This window comes from Episyrphus balteatus, chromosome 1 (assembly GCF_945859705.1).
Source record: "Episyrphus balteatus chromosome 1, idEpiBalt1.1, whole genome shotgun sequence".
NCBI classification, from domain to species: domain Eukaryota; kingdom Metazoa; phylum Arthropoda; class Insecta; order Diptera; family Syrphidae; genus Episyrphus; species Episyrphus balteatus.
The window spans coordinates 49,298,786-49,318,380 of record NC_079134.1 but is presented as its reverse complement, the minus strand read 5'-3'; the positions used below and the strand labels follow the sequence as shown (position 1 = coordinate 49,318,380).

General features: G+C 27.3%; 1 protein-coding gene across 1 annotated transcript in view; it reads right to left on the bottom strand.

The window, feature by feature from the left end:
* LOC129905565 (actin-binding LIM protein 1-like) overlaps positions 1-19,595 on the bottom strand; it is a 264,917-nt gene that overhangs the window by 204,821 nt on the left and 40,501 nt on the right. The window lies entirely within an intron of this gene.

Genomic DNA, 19,595 nt, shown 5'->3' with positions numbered 1-19,595 from the left:
GACCAACCTCCCGTTGAAAAAATGCAAAATTGCATGTAAAGTACACTGAAAAAATTATTATTCTTAAAAACTATGAATCTTGTTCATAAACCAAAATTCATACATTTTTAAGAAAAAATCATTAAATTTAAGCACAAATTCTTAAAAAAAAAGTTTAGATTTAAGAAAAATTCATAAAATTTAAGAATCAGTTTTCATAAAAATTTTCCTATGGAAAAAATTTTAATGAATTTTTTTTAAGAACAAATACGAAGGTTTATGAATAAATTCATAAACTTCTAGCTCCAATTTGAAAGAATATTTTGCTGAATCATAGAATCTGGACATACTTTTATGAATGAAATTCACTATTATTTTCCATTCAGTTGTATTTTGAGTTAAAATAATTTTGACTTTTTTCCCTTCTAAAATTGAGAAAAATCTATTTTTAAAATTACATTTGTAAGGAGTTCATAAATTTTGTGTTTTTAAGTATTTTTTCTTAAAATGAATGTATTTTTTCTTAAAATGAATGTATTTTTTCATTAATTGAAAAATAACGAAAATTTTACCGTTATCCTGCATTCGGTATTAAGAACTTTTTCTTAAAATCTAAGAATCTGTTCATACTTTTTAAGTTCGAAATTCATATTTTTCCAAAATTTAAGAATTAATTCATTAAATTTTATGAAAGTATACATATAATTTATGGAAAAATTCTTACCTTTTGAGTTTTTAAGTATATTTTCTTAAAGTCTATGTATTTTTTCATCAATCTAGAAAATAATAACTGTTGTTTTGAATCTATGCCTTAGAAGGATTTCTCTGCGGATTTAGTTTAACATCTGATATTCAAAGTGGACGGTCGTTGCCGAAACAAATTTGTGAATAAAAAACAATATTTATTATGTGTTATGCATTTTAAACCACGAAAACAATTTTGAAGAGTATAAGACATTCAACAGTTGAAATTATTGTTGGTTCACGTTGCCTCTTTCTCATATACTTAGATAAGTATAAAACCATAACATGTTAAACATTTCTTTCTTTTATATATTAAATATATTTTAAATTTTTTTGTTATAGGTACATAATTTAGATACTTTTGTGAAATGAGTCTTCAATCTTCAATTTGAGACCATGTTATTTTCGCAAAAAAGCGAATTATAATAAAACCGGCAAAAGGGCACTAAATACTGCTCCGTAAAAACCATCTTAAAGGCTGTTTGCAACAGATCCAGTACATTCCGAAGTTGTCATTGCAGAATAAAGCAAACACATCATGTTTGGAAAACATAGAATTTAGTAGAGTCGTTCGTGGTAAGTGTGCGCAGCCGGTAAGTGTGCGCATTGCTATTTTCTCGAAACTAGTGTAAAAATTTAAATTTCTGCTGATGCACAATAAATTAGATATCTGATCTTCGTCGAAGTCCGTTATATTAATGCTTCTGTTGTTTTTAATGTTTCGAGAAAAAGCAAAAGAAAAAAAAGCTAACTTTCCTTAAAATTTTTCACACTTTTCAAACTGTGACAGTGACCTGTCTTTGACTTAAAGTGAAATCAATTGATTTTTTTTATGGAGCTTACTATTTAAACTTTATGTTCCAATAAAAATGTTATTGTTTTTTGTATTTATTTATTAATATTTTATCAAAAACAATAAAAAACTGCATTTGGGGTAAGTGTACGCAAAAATTTGGGGGCAAGTGTTCGCATGCAAATGCATGGGATTTCACTGAAAATATATATATTTGCATAAAATGCTTCAAAATGCATCAAAATTTCACAGTGTATAGAATGGATCAAAATAATGAGAAAATAGTATGGGAGCGGGAGTCTCAGACCCCTCGTTTGGTTTTTATATGTCTTTAAAAAATGAAAAAAAAAGAACAATAGATATTCATTTAGATTACTAAGCAAAAGTACCTGCGCACACTTACCCCTTCGAAGGGGTAAGTGTGCGCAATATGACCTGTTTTGGTTTTCTTAGGAAAACATAAATAATTTTATAAATATTAGTTATATTTTAATTTAATTTAAGAAGTCAAAACATGTATCTGTAATAATCAATTCACTTTTTTTATGTACATCCTATATTATGCTTGTAATACTTATTCAAAGTCAAAAGTGCGCACACTTACCACAAACGACTCTAAGTGTTGTTGTTATTTAATTCCTTAAATATTTAAATTTTGTTTTAATTTTGTTTTATTCTATATAATGATGTATCTACCTAAATTTTTTATATTGTGATCTTTCCCCAAGTTATTCAATTTTGTATTGTTTTTTCTTTCAGCTGCAGAGCCTAATGCTGCCGATTACAATAAGGTAAAAGATAATTCTACCTCCTATTTCGATTTTTTGAACCAAATATTACATAGTCATTTTACTAATACAAACTTTTTTTTATCTTTCCAGATGATGCATCAATTAAAAAAGAAAAATTAAATTTAAAAATTAATGTAGGTACAGTGACAGTGACCAATAAAACATTTTTATTACGTTTAAACTCAATCATTTCTTTTATTTTTAAAAATTATTTCATTTGTTTGTTTTAGATTTTGGGTTGTTTTCTTTGGCTGTTTGTTTGATTGGAATACAATTTTTTTCAGGAACAAATTAAATGCTTGGAATGGTAATGTATATTATATGCATCTATATAAATAAATGCATACATTTTAATGAAAAGTGTATTACATTTTATGAAAACAATCATAAAACTTTAAGAAAAATTCATAGTTTTTATGATTTGTTTCATAAAATTTAAGCAACATTTCATTTAAATTTTAACGAAATTTATGAAAAAAATCATAAAATTTAAGAAATAATCTTAAAATGTAAGAAACTTTTCTTAAAATCTAAGAAACTCTTCTTAAAATCTAAGAAATTTTTCTTAAAATCTAAGAATCTTTTCTTAAAATCTAAGAAATTTTTCTAAAAATCTAAGAAACTTTTCTTAAAATCTAAGAAACTTTTCTTAAAATCTAAGAAACTTTTCTTAAACATGTTCAAAACTTTTCGAATTCGTTTATGAACAGAATTCTTAAAATTTAAGAACTTATTCTTAATTTTTAAGAAATATTCATTCCCTTATGAATTTGTTCTTAAAAAGATTCTTAAATTTAATGAATTTTTACATTGGCTCATTTGCCATGAATTTTTACATTAATTTAATGTACAAATTCATTAATTTTATGTACCTTTTTGGTTCAGTGTAGACATGAATATCCAATGTCAATTTCAACTTAGCGAGGCAATTCCATAGGTACCATAAGGCCGTTTTTTTTTTCTTGTTATCTGCATGTACCTAATTGATAAATCAATTTCGAATATGAATGCAATGACTCACCATGGTGTAATACAGCTTCGGTAAATATGCCATTCGGTCCGGTCATTGGGTTTGTGGTATCTAAACAAACGAGACTCTTTGTTACTCAGAATTCTTAAACCAGAAATAGTACATATTTCCTTCTATAACGTCGTCGCCAGTGTTTCTTTGTCATTTTGGCAAAATTTTAAAAATATCTTATTCTAAAATTTATTTCGGAATGACTTCAATGCAAAATATCTCATTGCTATCCAACCGCAAAAAAGAATTTTTCTCTTTCGACGCCATCGATCGTGTGCCCATTGTCTCGACGACGCCACCGCTGCGCCACTATTAAAATTTTAAAGCTGAAGCAGAGGCAGACACATATTATGAAAAAAATCTTCTTCTCTGATGAGCAGAAACCTAGACGTAACGGCGGAAAATTCATAATAAAACATTTAAGTTTTTCTGACGCGTCAATTCGCATAGAGAGTAGCATTCAAATTGTGTTTATTTTTGTTGGTGTACTCAAGTATTTATTCACAGATAATTTCACGACCTGTTTGCTTAGTAACCCAGAGTACACACCACGTATGTAGGTCTAGAAAGAGGGGGTGTAAGAAAGGCAAGAGAAGTATTTTAAAATAATTGTTTATCTTTAAAACATTATGTAAATTCCAAAGGCGTAGTTAAGGAATGATCTAAGGGGGTAAAACGTATTCAATGCACAACAAACATGATTTGTAAAGGCCGTAAGGTAAAGATCTTCAGCGTGGTAGATACATACATATACGGTGTCAAGGTGTGCTTAACTCAGGTTAAGTCATATAGTTGTGATAGGGTGACCAATTTTATAATCGATGCCGAAAAAATAAGGGCTTGTGGATAAGCCAATCTCTAACGAGTTGTTCCGAATGCTCTATCAGCTTTCGTTTAAGATTTCCCTAAGCCCTTTAATCGGTCGTGCCAATAAGGACCTTTACTTTTCGACCTATTCGCCTGAACCTTGAATATTTTTCTGTACACAATGAACAATCTGAAGAGAAAGACTATACAACCTACGAAAATAAACTTTTTGCTTTCCATCCCGGATATGAGAAAGCTTATAAGGTTTTATAGAGACATTAAGGATAAGATAATACACCAAAACCTTGGGGAGAGTATAATAGTTTTTTGACAGAACAAAAAAAAATAAGGCCTTTAAGCGAAGTAGTACGCAGAAGGTAAACTTAAAACCTCAAATTAAGTGCCAGTTAAAACATCAGAAAAATGGTGTCAAGGCAACTTTTTTAAAGCCGACCAAGAGAGGTTGTAGATGAGTTATCAACAAAATAGAAAAAGGTTAAGAAGAATTGACCAAAGAGAGCCTAACATCAACTACCGGGCAGTTTTAAGTGATTTCCAAGGCACCAATATTTTATTCCAAAAGAGGCTACAGTCAATTAAACTTGGACCTGATGCCTTCAAGAATATCAACCAAATTAATGGACTGAAATCACAAATGCCGGAATAGTTCAGTCAATGAGTTTTTCAAAATAGCGGACTCCCCACAAACAATACGCAAAATGAGATATATTACTCAGGACTAACTCCACTTCAATACTGCATCCAAACTTAGCTGACGTCACAACTTTTTTTCAGATATTTCGTCTTTGACTGAACTACAAGTTATTAGCACCAACAATATTGAGTGGGACTAACCTATAAGTAATCAGGTTGACGTCTCTAATGTATAAGAAAAAACATTGCATACTTACAAGATCAACATATTTGTTAAAATGAATTGGCAATGCAATTAATTAAAAATATTGAACAACTACTAAATTAGTTATAATTGTTATAGTTATAATTATATTTCAACAATTGTCAAAATGGATCGAACAATGGATAATTATTAAAAATTCATTGATATTAGTAATAAGAAGTACGAGTTTCTATATAAGGGGGCTAACTTCAGGATTGAAATTATTTTTTTTTAATAACAAACAAATAACGAACAAACGATTTTAATAAACGAATAATGAAGAACAAATTATGAATAATGAATATAAACTGAAAATACAAAATATTAGTAGTTAAAAGTAGGTATTTCTATTTAAAGGCTTAACTTTAGGATGAAAATTTACTTAATTGCATTGGCCGACAAGGTTTTTGCCACAAGAACCAAAATATACTTTTCTGAAGGTTTTTGGATTGCTGAACTTGAATTCAGATTCAAAAAACGTCGTTTTGTCTGTTTTCAAGGTTATATGAGGTAATTTATTACAAATAAATTTCTAACTGTGATAGTAATAATAAGTTTCCTTCTCCTAAGAATTCTTTAAATCTCTCCGATATCTCTTTTATTACCCGAAATATCTTAAGATAAGGCTAAAAAAAAAGCACTAGTCAACACAGAGAAAAATAGACCACATAAAATAGAACAAAAACAATAAGATTTCTCTATGGTTTTCATCCAAGAAGGAAACCTTATTAAAACAATCGGGTTTTCCTTATTGTTTTAAAATCTGCAAAAAAATAAAAAAAACGATGACCAGGCTGGGAATCGAACTGGGGACTTCAAATCATTAGTCGCCCACCTTACCACCTGAACCAACCTGCCATGAAAATATTGATCGCGATTTTTGTTTTAGTGCTAAGTTGCAAAAAAAATCAACTTTTCAGTCAAATTTTAATAAGATTTTCTCTATAAAAATAATAAGAAATCTCCTTAAAAAAACCTTATTAATCGTTGATTTTAATAAGATTTCCTTATGAAATGTATGGACGGTAAAACAATATGACAATCTGTTAGTTTTTAGCGGGTCATATTTTTCTCTGTGAACCAAATTAAACTTTTTTTGAAACAAGAACCAAGATAAATACTTTTCTGATAGTTCTTCTGGTGGGGGAAATCACAAAAATTCTATTAGCCTCCGTTCTTGAAATATTACCCATAGGCAATGCAAAAAAAGTTTTTTTTTTAAACAGTAATATTTAAAAAACGGAGGCTAGTAGAATATTTCTGATTTCAGATTCAAGTTCACCAACTCTCAAACCTTCAGGAAAATATATTGTAGTTCTTGTGGCAAAAATCTTGTTGACCAGTGACTTAAACTTTAGATTAAGTTGAGTTTGTTTTTGGCTTATTAACTTAAACTTTAGATATCTCGGGCAGTAAAAGACATGTTGGAAAGATTTAAACAGTTTTTGAAAGAATAAAAAAAGTTTTCATAGGCACCATTACAAATGTGTTTGTAATGAATTAAAACACATAAAAATACAGCTTCGAAAACGGCCAAAATTTTGTTTTTGGCATTTTATAACTGTAATATTTTAAAAACAGAATCTGTTAAAATTTTTCTGACTTCAGAGGAAGCAGTATCAGAAGATAAAAAAATATGGTCTGACACCAGAATGATTTTGCACTGAAAAATTAAGTGAAAATAAATAACTTAATGAATTCCTTAATTTTCTCCCCTCCCTTCTTAGCGACGCCCTTGTTTTTATTTTTGTTATGTGTTGAAGCAATTATTTTCCTATATCTATTTGTTTGTCTTTTGTTATTTATTTAATAATTTATTTATTTAAGAGATTTCGATTATGTGTTTACAACAGAAAACGAATCAAATTACAGATAACACAAAGACAAGCCTTTTTCCAAGCAAAAAAAATTAATTTGAATGCAAATGATTTAAATTGAAATATAAAGTGCTTTTCTTATAATCATATAATAAAATTGATGGGTATTGAGTATGGAAAGTTGAATTCCTTAAATTTGACAAACCCTCAGCATCAGGATAAATAAATAATTCAAATGCATTTTCAGGACTTTTATGGAAAGATTTTATTGTTGATAAAAATTCAAAGAATAGATAAAAGCTTTTTTTTAATTTTTAAAAGCTAAATCTTTAATAAATTAAAGTCAACAAAAAAATTCATACCAATTAAGACATTCAAGATTCAAGTTAATAACTGACAGTAATTTAAAACAATTAAAAAGGTACAAGTGCAAATTTTCAAAATCCTAAAAAAGGATTTTTAATGACAACGCCGTTCGTTAATTTATTAAAAAAAATGTATACTGTTCTCACAAATAAAATACGATACCAAGCTTTTTTGTTTTAATTTAATTAAAATAACATAAAATCCCCCGCTATTCGATATGACCAGGCCATCATTAATCAAACGCCTTTTAATTGACATTATAATATTTTAATTGCATAATTAATACCAAATACTTTAACTGTCAAGGCGTAAAGTAATTTATTGGAATTCGTTTTCGTATACAAGAGACACAAACACAAGGCAAGAAAAAGCAAATAAAATAGCAAAAATGTGATAAAGAGGCCATCGTGAAGGAGAAACTCATGAGATGGAGATGGTATCGTGGTTTGCCAGTTATTTTGGAATAAACTATCCAAATGTGTCGCAAGGTTTTACTCATACAATTTAGAGTAACCTAAGAATTTTTCAAAGTTTTTATTTTAAACTTTGAAAATGTATAATTTAAGATGAAAATTTAAAAATTTTAGTTATAATTGTGTTCGTTCTTTGTTTTTTACTTTACCGATAAAAACTGTTTTAGACATGCTTACAATTCGAAATTAAAACTGTCAACAATTAAGGGCATTCGATTTTATTTTTAGAACTCTATTGTATTGAATTTTTTTATTACAAAATTAAGCGATTTCAAGCTATTAATAAATTTAAGCAATAAACGATTGACTAAAATATAAAATTTTCTTACTTTGTTTTAATTTTAATATGTTTATGATTCGTTTTTCCCTCAGTGTAACTTTCTAAATTTGTGGAGTAAGAATTATGTATTTATTTTGAATGCCCAGCAAAAGCTATACTTATAAAATAAAGGTCACTGTGGTGTATGAGTAACTTTTTTTTGGTGAAATATCTCTAGGAAAAGGTCTTATTTTTTAAATTTTTGTTCTTTCAAAAATTAATATTATAGGGTAAACCTGCATAGAAAGTTTTTTTTTTAAATCTGAATTTATCCCAAAGGACTAGTCCATTAAAACCATGTTATAAGGAGACGAGGTAAAATCATTATCATTTTCGTTCTCTTTGTGCATCCGTGTAAAATTTGCAAAATGGAGTCAAAAGTTTATGATATAATAGTGTAAATTGTAGGTAATATCAAGTTTTAATAGATTTAATAAAATTCTCACGATGAAGTCCAGAAATTACAAGTATAAAATAAAAAAATTTCATTTGCATATAGAAAGAAGTGACCAAAAAAGCCCGATTCAACATAAACATTTATGACATTTTATTTGACAAATTAAAAAACAACAACAATTTCTAAGACAAACAACAACAATTTCAATAAGGCAGCTGTCAAAAACGTAGGAAGGCATCTGACAGTTCTCGTATCTCGTTAATGACTGTGTGTGTACATGATGATATTAGGTACCTTGTCTCCTTATACCATGATATAAAAAAGCATTTAGATATGGATGGCAGTGTTGCCAGAATATTAGTGAAAAGGAGCCGATTTTTAAAAATCTTGGTAAAATGCTTTGATTTCAAAGGAGCCTGAAATCACCAAGTACAAAATTAAAAGAGCCAAATTCCGATAAATCGGAAATCAAAATTTTAAGGAGCGCGTGAAATGTTCAAGGACCCTGTTTGGCGATAAAATAGCCGGCTCTGGCAACACTGATGGATGGATATGTATTGTTTTAGTATTAATAAAAAATGAAAAAATATTTTTTGGATAAAAAAAAACTAATTTTTTGACATTGAATTTTTTGAAATTTTGATGTTAGGCGTTAAATAGTAATTACTAAAAAATGGCATATCAACTTTATTTAATTTTTTTTTTTACAAAATATATGTAATATTTTTATTACATACATATTATGTATTTTTACAAAAAAATTTTCTTTTATTTAACTGCTCTAACGATTTTCAGTTTTTTTCTAGAAAGCATTTGGGGAAGTAAATTCCATTTAAGATGTTGTTTATTTTCCCTTTGAAGAACGAAGTTTGTTTGTTTTATATACTTTAGATAGGTATACAATATATGTAGATACCAATACCAAATTTGCATATAAAAAGTCTTAAAAATTTTAGCAGCTTAAATTCTTAAAGCAAGTCAGTTCGATTCAGTCGTGAATAAAGAATAAAAAAGAAGAAGAAAAAGTTTTCTTTAAAATAGTTGTATTCAATACTTGGGATTACTTATTTCTCTACCATCTAGCGGATATGACAGCTTGGAGATGCGTCTTGGAAGTAATTGCAAATGCGCCTTTTTGGCATTTTCCAGGCATGTATTATTGAACTATATCTGAATTTATGGATAGTCAATCCAAAAAACTATATTCATTCAACTAAAAACTTTTACTCTAATTACAAAAAGGATTAAAAACAAATTATTTTGTAATCAAATTCTTTAATTTTCTCTTTTCTTTTGTTACATGTCTTCTATTTCTAATATATTATTAATTTTGTTTAACTATTAAATAAATATTTAAATAATTAAATTATTTTATTATTTCGTTTGAGATTTTCTAATTATTTAAGAATGTTTGAAACTGGGTAGGTGTATTATTATTTTTGACAAGTTTTTTATAATATATTACAATCTGTCTATCATATCCAAACTCTTCGGTTCACTTGGTTAAGAAAATATATCAGAGTTCTAAAAATTCTTTCCAAGAATATAAGATGAGTCTTCAAAGAGAATACCTACTCCAACATTTAATTTATTTTGAAAGTCAAAATTAAATTTTGCCAATCATTTATCGATGAAATTCAAAAACCCATCATATTCACTTTTTATATTTTCCATCCATAAGATGAAGAAGAAAACCAGGATATTTTCAAACAATCTTGAAAACCTACTCCTATAACCTCCAGCCCCCTTTATCGTTCACCTTGCCTATTTCAATTATATTCTATCAGAGACATTGCTCGACTAAATGATGTCCTTTTCTTCACAGTAATGGTATTAGTTGTAGTCATTTTCCAAAAAGTACTCATCGTCTTCTTCTTCTTCTCATCTTCTTCTCCTTCAACATTGTCCATTTTCCATGAACAAGAAAAGAACTCCCAGGCCAGAGTTGAATAAGTGACGAAGATATACTACGAAGGAGCACGACCCGAATGGCATAGAGGTAAGTTTGTGTATATGTTTGTATGAGGGGGTGCGGACAAGAGGGTGCAAAAGAACAAGTGGGTGGAAATGGAGATGATGATGGGGAAAGAGGGAGTTTTATTCGTATAACAATAGAATTTCAGTTCATTATCTTGGACAAGGTTTTGCTCTAATTAGAACTTGGTTGTAGGGTAACAATTATTTATAATGGGGATTATGTAGGCATAATAAACGAACATAGTTATACAAAGGAATACAAGTTTTTGAATATATATGTGTGCCTATGTCCTTATAACAATCACATATGAGTTTTCAAAAAAACAAGGAGAAGAATATATTGTGTGTATTTTCTTGAATTATAGGGTTTTTGAAATGTGTCATTTTTGCATATACAAAAGGTAACTATATCTATAAAATTAATGTCTTCAATATTATTTGAAAAGTGTGATTAATGATTGATATACAGGTATTTATAGATTTTACACCTTTGAAGAATGAAACATAAGAAAATCCATAAATGTTTCAAGAATCTCAAAAATTTTCCAATTATTTTAGACTTTTCTTCAAACATGTGTTTCTCACTAGGGAATGACAAGTTCATTTTGAACTTGTCTTCAAGTGTCTGTTCAGTACAAATAAAAAATATTTTTTTTTTTTTTGTATTTCAAGTAGAAAACTCATATAAATTGAATTGAACAAAACCCAATGTTAAATATTTGTTCATAAAAAATTCACAGCTTTAAGGCACATATATAACGTATAACTAATGATTTGCAAATATAATAGTCAGTCATTTGACGTTGGAAAATTAAACGTGTTTGTACATTTATTTATTTACTAATTTTAAACAAGAAGTACAATCAATACACACATACATTCAGATGTGATAAATAGGTGTATAGATGAATGATAGACACGAAATATTATGAGTACCTACTTACCCTAAGTCACGATTTTTTTTTTCTTGGTTAACAAACAGTTTTGATAACAAGAAAAAACACATAATATTATTTTTTGTATACACTACTAACAAAAAATTAATGGATGTAGCATACAATTAGGAGTTTTACAAACTAAGGGGTCAGATTTAAAATGCACTTTACTATAACAGGTCGCAAAAAATTGGTACTGTACTAATTTTTTTTTAATGTTGTTAGGATAGATACCGGTAACGACGAGGACATTTTGATGATTGTTTCCTGTTTATCTAGTTCAAGAAGCAATCTTTTTTCTTGTATTAAGGTAACTTTTTAGTTAGCTTAATACATATTATAATTGAGAAAGGAAAATTATTTAATTTTTTTAAATTTCAAGTTATGCATTCGTACAAAAAATAACATTTTTCCATGATATTACGATAATAGAGAATGCCAAAAAAGTGGGTCCCGGAAGTCCATCTATCTTGTACTGTTTGTATAAAGAGCTACATGCTACAGCCTAAGCGGATGGACCGATTGACTTCAAACCTGGTATGTAGCATTTTTTGGAAACTCTCCAGTGGGGTTTTTGAAATTATTTTTTTTTTTTACCAAAAATAACGGTACCTGTCATATACTAATCTAAGAAAAGTTTAATTTTATCAAAAACGGCTCCAACAATCTTATTACAAAAAATTTAGTTTAAAAATCATTATTGACGGTACCTGCCATGGAACCGCTTTTTCTGATTTTTTGCCAAACAGTATTTCAATGAATTTTTTTATACAAAAGCATTTTATATGCATTTATGTATATAAATAAAATTTTGAAGAAATAATTTATGGATTTTTTTTAAATATTTTGAATTTTTTTTTTATGAAAAATTAAATTTTCTAAGACCGGACATTGATTTTTTTTTTTAGATTTAGATTTTAGATGTTTATTAGTGATTTCTACAAAATGGCGTACCAATTTTACTTTAAATTTTGTTTTTCCAAAAAATTATAATGTATATAAAAAATTAGAATTTAAAAAAAAAACGGCTCTACGATTTTGAAATTATTTTTTTTAAATGCATCTTTATATCAAATAAAACTGCATACTTGTTTTGGAGGCAAATTTGATTTTAGATGTTGTTTTATTGCTTTAAAAAACAAATTGTATGGTTTTTTTTAAATTGTTTTTGTTTTTTTTTATATACCTAGATTCCCAATTTTTTTATAAAAATTCTTAAAAATTTAAGCAACTTGAACTGTAGAAGCAAGTTGATGCGACCCAGTTGTGCATTTAATTTTTTTTTTTTTAATATCAATTTTTTTTTTCAAAATGGGTTCATGAACTTTCTTGAGTTACTTTTGCCAAATGAGCAATCTCATGCATTTTGTTATTTTTACTTGCTCTATAGGGCAAGTATTGATTTCGTGTCCAAAAAAAAATTTGAGGTTTTAATCAAAACCAACATTACGATATGGAGAATTCCAAAAAAGTGGGTCTCTCAATTCCGTCCGTGCGTCTGTCTGTGCGTCTGTACGTCCATCTGTACACATTTCCACAGCCTAAATGGGTGGACGGATTTTTTTCAAATTTGGTACAGATGAGTTTTATGGAATTCTGAAACTTGTTTTTTTTCGTTTTTTTATATCTCACTAAGAAAGTGTACCTCCCATACAAATTTTTCAATTCAAACCAAATAACTCAAAAAAGGCTCTAATGATTTTGATAAAACTTTGCAGACATAATATTCGAAGCAATTGCAATAAAACTGCATTTTTATTTTTTTCAAAAAAAGTCAAATAATTAAATATTTTTTTTTTAATTTAACAAAATTTTGCCCTAAATGTCGGCTCTTCCGCAATATCAACAAAATTTCGTTAAATTTATATAGAGGCAGCTCTTAAAATCTACAAGTAAACTAACATAAAAGTCTTTTAAACTGAAAGAGCAAGTACGTGCGTATTTTATTTAAAAGTGTCAATTTAATTTTTGCAACAATCAAGTCTATCTACAAAAAAACTGCAATTTTTTTAATGCAATCAGTTTTTATAGAAAAACAATAAAAAATATAGTTTTTTTCCTTCCATAAACCTTTTCTGCATTTTTTTTATATAGGTAACAAAAATAACTTATTTTATATCACCATAAAGCTTATTATTTTAGCTTCAAAATAATGCCTCAATCCTTTCTGTACGACAATCCTTTTAAGGCCGACAATGTCGAAATTTCACTGATGGTTGGTGTCAGCTAACGATGTCCACAAAATAACCACTTTGTAGAAGATTCTCAGGCTTTAGTTTTAGTTTTACTCTTTTGCGGCAGCAGCGTTGGAGAAGTATAACTTTTTTAAAAAGAAATGTCAGAGGGACTAGCAAGTAGCACCATCTAGTTCTCATAATTGTAACTCAATCGTGAGTACATGTGTACACACAATTTTTTTAAAGAATTTTTTCAACACAATTACCATTATTGTAACAAGTTTATCTAGCGATTTAAAAAAAATTTTAACTCTCATCGAATTAACGCTTAGAAAATTATTTTACCATCTTATCTTACCACTATTTACCCTATTTAATGATGGAGTTTTTAAAAATCATTTCTTTGTCTTCACAATTTGCATATTGCATTTTAAATAAGCTATAGTCAATTTTTGTATAAATATATGTATGATAGTTTAATTTTAATATTTAATTGCAATCTTTACACTGAAAAAAGTATTATTCTTAAAAACTATGAATCTCGTTCATAAACCAAAATTCATACATTTTTAAGAAAAATTCATTAAATTTAAGCACAAATTCTTAAAAAAAAAGTTTAGTTTTAAGAAAGATTCATAAAATTTAAGAATCAGTTTTCATAAAAATTTTCCTATGGAAAATTTTTTTATGAATTTTTTTTAAGAACAAATGCGAAGGTTTATGAATAAATTCATAAACTTCTAGCTCCAATTTGAAAGAATATTTTGCTGAATCTTAGAATCTGGACATACTTTTATGAATGAAATTTACTATTATTTTGTATTTTGAGCTAAAATAATTTTTAAAATTGACTTTTTTCCCTTCTAAAATTGAAAAAAAAAATCTATTTTCACAATTACATTTGTAAGAAGTTCATAAATTTTGTGTTTTTAAGTATTTTTTCTTAGAATGAATTCATTTTTTCTTAAAATGAATGTATTTTTTCATTAATCAAAAAACAAGGAATATTTTACCGTTATCCTGTATTCGGTATTAAGAACTTATTCTTAAAATTTAAGAATTTGTTCATACTTTTTATGTTCGAAATTCATATTTTTCCAAAATTTAAGAATTAATTCATTAAATTTTTCAATAGTCAGATAAACCTCAGGTAGAGCTTATTACTAGGAATAAAAGTTTTTTTTATATTGACATTTATTTCTCTGATAGTCTAACTGATGATTGAAAAATCAGGGCTAAATATTATGAAAGTATACATATAATTAATGAAAAAATTCTTACGTTTTGAGTGTTTAAGTATATTTTCTTAAAGTCTATGTACTTTTTCATCAATCTAGAAAATAATAACTGTTGTTCTGAATCTATGCCTTAGAAAGATTTCTTTGAGGATTAAATTTAAAATCTGATATTCAAAGTGGACGCTCGTTGCCGAAACAAGTTATAAAAGTTTGTGAATAAAAGACGATATTGTTTATAGTGTAAAGCATTTTAACCACGTAGACAATTTTGAAGAGTATAAGTACATTGCAAAAGTGTAAAATATTGTTGGTTCCTGTTGCCTCTTTCCCATATACTCAGATAAGTATAAAAACATATAATGTTAAAAATTGCTTCCTTTTATTTATTAAATATATTTTCTTTTTTTTTTGTTATAGGTGCATATTTTAAAATTGAAAATCGTAATTTGATATTTTTGTGAAATAAGGAGGCACGTACGTAATCTTCAACTTTGGACCGGCAAAGGGGGAAAAATCAACACAAAGTAAAAACCATATTAAAGGCGATTCTCAACAAATCCTGTACAATTGAAATTGTCATTGCAAACTAAAGCAAAACATGGAATTTAGTAAGTGTTGCATTTTATTTTATTTCTCTAAATATTTAAATTTTGTTTTAACTTAATATTATCAACATTTCTCATAGGTACCTTAATTCTTTATATTTTTATCTTTCCCCAACTTATTCAATTTTTTATTTTTTTTTTTTTTTCATATCCAGAGTCTAATGGTGCCGATTACAATAAGGTAAGAATTAGATAATTTAACCTTCTAGCTATTTCGATTTCTTAAACCAAATACTACATATTCATTTTACTAATACAAACTTTTTTCTATCTTTCCAGATGATGCATCCATTAAAGAAGTAAAATTAAATTAATTTATAGTGAAATTTTTAATGATAGTGATCAATAAAACATTTTTACGTTTAAACTTAATAATTTCTTTTATTTTTAAAAACAATTTTCATTTTTTTGTTTTAGATTTTGGGTTGTTTTCTTTTGCAGTTTGTTTGTTTGGAATACAATTTTTTAGGAACAAATTAAAGGCTTGGAATGGTAATGTATTATATGCATTTATATAAATAACTGCATAAATTTTAATGAAAAGTGTATTATATTTTATGAAAACAATCATAAATCTTTAAGAAAAATTCATACTTTTTATGATTTTTTTCATAAAATTTAAGCAAAATTTCATTTGAATTTTTACGAAATTTATGAAAAAAATCATAAAATTTAAGAAATAATCATAAAATGTAAGAAACTTTTCTTAAACTTTGTTCTTAAATTATAGAAGAAAAAAAAATTTAAGAAATAATTCATTAATTTTATGTACCTTTTTGGTTCAGTGTAGCACACTGCAACAGGCAGAAAATGAGTCGCGTTTTTTCGTGGATGCAGCCGGGGCTCATCACATTATTAGACAGTTTTTTTTTTTTTTATTTTCCATAAACAAACACAACATTGTTGACATTTCATAAAGCAATCAAAATGACTTATTAAAGTAAAGTTAGGTATTTTGAGTTGGTCACACCAATTTCATAGATAAAATTATTTTCAATGGAACTTGCTAAACAGTTTTATTTCACCCAAAAATGGCATAGCATTAGATATTTTAAAAATAATAGCATCTGTTGAATGACGAATTATCACGCACCTGTCTGTCGTGGTGTTATGTGTGTACTTTATGATATTTTATGACTACAATTTGGCAAACAAGTTAAACAAATTATAGAATCGTGATTTGAAGCAAGACGTGAATTAACTGTTAATTGTTTTTTCAATATCAGAATTCCAAACATCTTCTTACATTTTTTTTTCTATGAAATTTTAATTTGGAAAGGAGTTGCATTTTGAAGGTATTCCTATTCATAATATTATTATTTTTAATGAATGATTGAGCATATAAAACGCACTATGATAAATCAGAAAAAATGATAAATAATACTTTTTTTTAGTATGTACATATTTAATTGATTTTTTATTTTGAGTTGATAGAAGACACTATCAGGATTTACACCCAACCCGATTTGAACAAATACGAGTAAAACTCAACTTTTGAGTGTTGATTTAACTGATTTTAATAAAAAGTCCTTGAAATGACGAAATAATATAAATTGAATTACCAAAAAGTCTACTAACATTATTATTTATTTACTTTCAAATACTTCTGTCAATTTACAATCCGCTAATTAAATTTTTGATCATATCAGCTGTATCTATTTACAGAACTGTGATATGCATTTGCTTAAAAGTTCAAAAAACTTGTTTCCTTACAATTTCAAATAAACAAGGTAGATACATATTTTTGTAATCTAAGACTCATTTACGTCAAAATTAAGTAAAATCAATATTACTTTTTACGTACATTTCCCCAGCCCGGACCTTTCGCAAAATCAAAAAAAAAAAAAAATTGCCCACAAAAAATTTGGGGAAAGGGCGTGGGTGGGCGAAAAAGTAGAGTGCGTGTCAGAAATCGTGTTTTTCAAATATTTCTGTGGAAAGTAGACCCTCTATCGAAAAAAGTTATATACAAAAGTTGTAGATAACAATATGATCTACAACTTCTTCTCAAGTCATTTTTTTTATATAGCCTCAAAAATAGTGAGAAAGTCTTTTAGCAAAATATTAGTTTTAAGATTTTTTAAGAATTTAATTTGAAAAAAAAAATATCCTATTTTTCAATCAAAAAAGTTACCGAAAAAGTATTTGATTTTTGAAAAATTGGGATGACAAATTTTAGATTAAAACCTTTTATTTAAGTACGAGAGAAACTTAATTTTTAAAATAGAAAAACCACATAAAAATGTAGGTTTAAACAAAGTTTTGTTAAAATCCAACTATTTTTGTAAAAGATAAAAATAAAAATAAAAACCAAAAAGTCGTATTTTTGCATTTTATAAATAAAATAAAAAATAAAAACTAAAAAGTCGTATTTTTGCATTTTATGACTATTTTCGAGGTTATATAAAAAATGACTTGAGAAGAAGTTGTAGATCATATTGTTATCTACAACTTTTGTATTTAACTTTTTTCGATAGGAGGTCCACTTTCCACAAAAATCTTAAAAATCCATGATTTTTGACACCCCACTTTTTCGCCCACCCCCGCCCTTTCTCCAATTATTCTTGTGGGCAATGGGCAATTTATTTTTTCCTTTTCATATTCTATTTATTCGGAATTTCACCACCATCCTCATGTTGCTAATAACTTTGCTTTCAAAAATTATTGGCAGCACTTGTCTATGTACCCAGCGTAAACTAAAATTAGACATAACTTTTTGTATAAGATTGTACAAAATTCGGCTTTGGTTGTACAACACTGTACAAAACTCGTAGATAATTTTAGATTTTTTTTTTAATTTTGATGCAATTTAAAAAAAAATACTTTCACTAAGCTATATCTTTGGTTGTGAGCTTGTACAAAACTCGGCTTTGTTTATACAAAAGTGTACAAAACTTGTACAAAACTTTGACATATTTATTTTTTGATTTTGCCATAGGTCCGGGTTGGTGAAATGTACGCTAAAATATGTTTAAGTATTGTAATAAAATATAAGAACAACTAATTTTTTAGTTGTTTTCAGCCAATCAGAATGAGTCGACTACTTAGTCACTCGATTCGTGAATGCATGCGCCCAATGCTGATGTCTGACTAAGTTCACTGGCAATTTTGAAAATACGGAACCAACTCACCAATTGTTTTTTTGATCATATGGACTTACCGCAATTTTACTTGTGAAATCCCAAAAACTCATACAAATATAATTTCATCAAAATAAAGCTTCATAATACCTTAAATTTATATGTATTTGTAAGTTCCATACATGTAAATTACATAACCTTTAAAATTTTGAATCTCAATTTAAAGAGCAAACAAGGAAACAGGGCGTTGTCAAGTAAAATGTTTATCATAGCCTTGTGGTGTGACATTAAAGGTGACCAATTGCACTCGAGCACATCGAATCCTGACTTCGTTCATCACTCAAAGGCACATGACTTAAGCCTCGTCTTGTATTTTATTTTAGACAGAAAAAAAAATTAAATAAACAATAATAAAATCAAAGTTGTTAATTAATTTATTGACTTTTTATTTTTTTGGTGTGAAAAATATAAAGTGTCATATTTGTCGCGATTTATTTAACTTTCAACAAATAATATATCAATTTGCGTTAATTTTATGATAAATACTTTTATTCTTTAGTAATTTTATTAAGGAAAAATATTAAATAACTTATGATTTTACTGAAAACACGAAAAATGTTTAACAATTTTATTTATTTAATCATTTTATTCATTTTTGCAAACACTTGTGATTAATTTTCCAGATTTTTGTAGTTTGCAGGAGAATAGTGCAAATTATGATAAGATCTCACCATAAGATTCACAAAGAAAAATAATTTCGATTCACATGATTAATTGCAAATTTCTTCTTAATTAAAAACTTTAATTTTTATTTTCTACTAGCAGACTCGTGTTGTATTTGCATCGTAAGAATTTATTTCAAAATAAAGTACAACTTTTTTTTTACATTTTACTTCCAAAGCCAAAATTTTTTTATGGGAAATCTGAAAAATCGCCTAAAACACTCAAATTTTAAGATAGACGTTTAACGCCAATTGTTTTCGTTTGTTCAGCTCAAGTTCTTGATACATTTCTTAAATCATGGTTTGTCCTAAGATCAAGAAATATTCGAAGTACAAAATTTGCATTGAACAATTCAAAAGTCGTCAAATTTTCCAACAAAAAAAAAATTACGCATACACCACAGTGACTTTCTCAGTTTTCTCTTATATAGTCTAGTCACTGACTGAATAGTAAAA